The sequence below is a fragment of the Coenobita brevimanus genome, chromosome 63 (assembly GCF_032717465.1).
Source record: "Coenobita brevimanus isolate Jiangsu-jjx chromosome 63, ASM3271746v2, whole genome shotgun sequence".
NCBI classification, from domain to species: domain Eukaryota; kingdom Metazoa; phylum Arthropoda; class Malacostraca; order Decapoda; family Coenobitidae; genus Coenobita; species Coenobita brevimanus.
The window spans coordinates 41,162,514-41,167,456 of NC_137016.1; the positions used below are offsets into that span (position 1 = coordinate 41,162,514).

Consider the following 4,943-nt stretch of genomic DNA (forward strand, 5'->3'; position numbering starts at 1 on the left):
GAGGAAGGGCGAAGGATGTGGTTGAGGAGGGGGAGGAGGGGTGAAGGATGTTGAGGAGGAGGGGGAGGGGTGAAGGATGGTGTGAGAGGAGAGGGGAGGCGGAGGGAGGAGATTAATGATGCTGAAGGGAGGAGGAGGAGGAGATGATGGAGGAATGGAGGGAGGGGGGAGGAGGAGGAGGAGGTGATGTAGGAGGGAAGGAGGAAGAAGAGATGGAGGTAGAAGGAGGAGAGAGAGAGAGAGTGGTTTTCGTTGGCCACATGACCTGCGTCGGCGTGTGACACCATCTTAAAGGCTTAAAGACATGGGCGTGGGGAGCGAAGGAGTGGGCGGGATGGGCTGGTGTGGCGCTGGTTGATGATGATGATGGTCGTGGTGGTGGTGATAGCAGTAGTAGTAGTAATGGTGGTGGCGGGGTAGTAGTAGTAGTAACAGTAGTAGTCATATTGGTAGTAGTGGTGGTGTTAATTGCTGTAGTAGTAATAATAGTAGTAGTAGCCAGTAGTAATAGTAGCAGCAGCAGCAGTGGTAGTGGTGGTGGTAGTAGTAGTAGTAGTAGTAGTACAATCTGGAGAGAGAACGAAGGAGGGACGGGGAGACAGGAGGAAGAAAGAACGGAGAGAGAGAGAGAGAGAGAACGCAGAGGGTAAGGGAGATAGAGATCGAGACCGAGATCGCAGGAGGTAAGGGAGAGAGAGAGAGCATCATATAACCGAAGGGAGTGGCGGGCAGCGGGTCAGTGTGGCTGGGGTCCTCGGCCTGTTAGCACGTGTGGCTCTTGCTGCTCCTCCTCCTAACCTCCCTACCTCCCATCTCGGAGTCTTGGGCGCTTGTCTCTCCCTCCTTCCCTCCCTCCTGTGTCTCCCTTCGCCTCCTCCTACCTCTCCTCCTCCTCCCGGTTTTGCTAAGAGTACCGGGATGGTCTTCTTCAGCTGGTAGGTTTTTTCTCCGGACTTTTGAACACGTGCGAAGTTGCCTTGCTTTCGCGTTTTTTTCCATTTTCTTTCATTTTCTGGTTTCCGTCAGCGCATCTTGTCCAAAATCACTTTCTCTCCCACTTTCTCACATTTTTCTTGCTCTACGTGCATCGTGGTACTCTCATTCTCACTCACTTTCGTCTCTCGCCCACTTTCGTCTTTTCACTTTCTTTTGTTTTTGTTTCGTCCTTGCATCTTGACCCGTGACTTCCTTAATTTTCTTCCTAGGTGCATCGTGGTACTCATTTTCGCTCACTTTCGGCTCATTTTCGCTCACTTTCGTTTCGTTTTAGCTCACTTTCGTTTCGTATTCGCTCGTTTTCGTATGTTCTTCGCTGTTTCGTCTCGTCTTCACTCACTTTCGCCTGATTTTCACCCACTTTCGTCTCATTTTCACTCACTTTCGCCTCATTTTCACTCACCTTCGTCTTTTAGTGTTTCGTTCTTGCCCCAGCCTCTCTTTCACCTGTCGCTTGCTTGCCTCAGGTGCATCTTGACCCTCATTTTCGCTCACTTTCATCTCATTTTCGTTTACATTTTCACTCGATTTCGTCTCATTTCCGTCTACACTTTCACTCACCTTCGTCTCATTTTTGCCTAAATTTTCACTCATGTTTGCTTACATTTTCACTCACTTTCGCCTGCATTTCCTCTCACTTTCACTCTATTTGCTTCAATTACGCCTGCATTTCACTTTTTTTTCCCCCTTCTTATTTCACTTTCATCTAATTTCCGCCTGCATTTTCTCACTCACTTTCATCCCATTTTCCCCATTCATTTTCACTCAATTTCACCTCATTTCACCTGCATTTTCACTGATTTTTATCTAATTGTAGCCTGCATTTTTCACTCATTGCTGGGCCCTGGCCTTTGGTTCCTTCTTTCTTGCATTAAATAAAAAGGATATTTTCACTCACTTTCATCCCTTTCTCTGCATTTTCATTCACTTTCGTCTCATTTTTACGTGCATTTTCACCCACTTTCACCTGCATTCTTCACTCGTACTCGTCTTTCACTCACTTTCGTCTCATTTTTCAGTCACTCTCATCTTGCTTTCCGCTCACTTTCGTCTCATTTTTCAGTCACTCTCATCTTAGCTTTCCACTCACTTTCGTCTCATTTTCACTCGTCATTTTACTCACTCATTTTTCACTTGTCTAATTTTGATTGACTTTCGTCTCCTTGTTCATTCACTTTCGTCTCATTGTTCATTCACTTTCGTTTCATTGTTCATTCACTTTCGTCTCATTGTTCATTCACTTTCGTCTCATTGTTCATTCACTTTCGTCTCATTGTTCATTCACTTTCGTCTCATTGTTCATTCACTTTCGTCTCATTGTTCATTCACTTTCGTCTCATTGTTCATTCACTTTCGTCTCATTTTTCACTCGTCTCATTTTTGTCTACATTTTCACTTTCGTATCACGCCTGCATTTGCACCCGGATCACTTTCGCTTTATTTCCTCTCACTTTCGTCCCATTTTTCACTCACTTTCGCGTGCATTTTCACTTACTTTCGTCCCAGTTTCGTCTTTGTTCTCAATCACTTTCGTCTCATTTCCTTGCATTTTCTCTCCCACTTCCATTTTTTACTCTTTCACTCACTTTCGCCTCATTTTCACCTATTCTCTTTCACTAGGCTTAGATTTGCCCTCTGTAATCTCAACAAATAAACTATGGCAATATATTAACGCTAAAATACAATGCTAGTCACGAAGAAGTGCTGTGGGAAGGATGTAGAGCCGAGCAATGTGAGAGAATATGACAAAGAGCGATCATTTCCACTTACTTTAAATGAATGATAAATTTTAGTTTGCAAAATCATCATCATCAATCATCATCACCACCACCACCACCACCATCATTGCCACCACCACCACCATCATCATCATCATTATCATCATCAGCGCTACCACCACCACCATCAACATCACCATCACCACCATCATCATCATCATCATCATCATTTGTCAGTACCTCTTCTCTCCATCTCCCTTCCCTTATATAGTTAATTATATACTTTTTTCTTTTATTTTCCACAATCTTCATTTACTCTTGCATTTCTCTCATTTCTGCTTACTTGTTTTGTTTATTGTTTATTTTCGTCTATTTGTTTATTGTTTATTTTCGTCTATTTGTTTATTTGTTTTTGTGTGTAATTGTTTTTATTTGTTGATTTTTTGTTTACTTGCTTTTCCCTCATATTTACACCATTCCTGTCTTATATCTTTCCTTGGATCATTCCTTCTTCCTTAATTTTCTTTTGTTTTCGTCTTCATCTTCACTACATCATCTCTAACTTACCTACACTTACAGTTGACCAAAGAGTATCGAGCTACAGGTACAGTCGGTTCAAAAACTACCGTTCAGGTGGTGGCAGGTGATGGCCTAAATGATCCTTATATCTCGTTATGATTAGAGTTGATTAATGTGTTATTTCTGAAGGTGTGTGTGATGACAGTACTGACTGGGATATGTTAAGTAAGCGAAGAAGTAGTTGTAGTTAAAAAAATGTTGATAGAAGTCACAGCAACAACAATAATAATAATAATAATAATGTAGTAGTAGTAGCAGTAGTGGTGGTGGTGGTAGTTGTAGTAGTAATAGTAGAAATAGTAGTAGTAGTAATAATAATAATAGTAGTAGTAGTAGTAGTAGTAGTAGTAAAAGTAGTAGTAGTAATAATAATAATAATAATAATAATAATAATTGTGGTAATAGTAGTAGCAGTAATAATGATGATGATGATAATAATAATAATAATAATAATAATAATACAATTTTCTTTCACCCACAAAACCTTCCACTCCGATGAAAATTTGAATATAACCCCAAAAGTCCTCGAGGGGAAGATATCAGCCATTTTCCAGGCATACAAATTTGGAAATACAAAAATTATAAAAAGAAAACGGAGTCGATATTATGGTGTATTTTTTAATTCTGTCTTTTTTTTTGAGTTGCTCTTTGTTATATTAATGAGGATGAAGGTGAGAAAACACACACACACACACACACACACACACACACACACACACACCGTTCCGTTAATTTAATCCCATCATCATCATTTTCATCATCATCATCATTTTCATCATCATCATCGTCATCGGAGGGAGAGTGATGACCAGAATTAACCTTTACTGATGCTAACCAAGTACGACAGGAAGGGGTGTGTAGGGAGAGCAGTGCGTGTGAGATTGAAAGCGTTTGTTCATGACTGTGTGTGTCCGTCTAATATAATCGCTATAAACTGACCAGGTACTGAATATAATTATGTAAAGGTGATTAGCGTATGGGGGGACACACTACCTCTATATGTCAGCCAGTGTATGTGTGTCGAATGTCAGACTCGGGGTGCATGCAGGTCGAGAGAAGGGTACGGTAATCACAGAGCCATCAGAGGTCCATCCTAACCTCATGCCCTACCAGACTCATTAGGGTGTGGACGCCGAAAATCAAAGAGCATAGAAACACACCGGACAAAATTCAGAACAAAGGTGTGAGGCTAATTAATAACCTGTAAATACCTGTGAACTACCTCCCCTACAGGTGAATAAGGAATGTCGCCTCCCTTGCATTATTTTACGGATACTTTTATGGCAAATACTCAGACGAAGGTGCATTCATTGTGCCACCTCTCCATGCCCTCCCCTGTGGAATACGAACGTTTGACTGGACCATCACATTGCCATATCGCACAACCTCTGCCTCTCAGACTTCATCATATTGCCGAACTACTTGTCTTTGCAGCTCACCCAGTTGAATTTCCCCCGCAAACTTCAACCCACATCTGTTTAAGTCCAATTGTGACAGATTTTTTTTAGTATCAGAGGACGCCTGTAATATGGTGAATGGATGTTTTTCTTTTTTATTTACTTTGTTTTTGCTTCATTCCATCCATCTTCTGAAAAATAAAAGAAAAAACAGTCAACAGTGTGGTGTATGGATATTTTTTTTTATTTGTTT

General features: G+C 41.3%; 1 protein-coding gene across 1 annotated transcript in view; it reads left to right on the forward strand.

Annotated features, from left to right (window-relative positions):
- Nucleotides 1-777: 777 nt before the first annotated feature.
- Nucleotides 778-4,943, forward strand: part of LOC145404353 (venom dipeptidyl peptidase 4-like) — a 304,388-nt gene continuing 300,222 nt past the window's right edge. The window contains exon 1 of the mRNA XM_080275875.1: nt 778-935. The gene's annotated coding sequence lies outside the window, so the exon portion shown is untranslated. The remainder of the gene's footprint in view (nt 936-4,943) is intronic.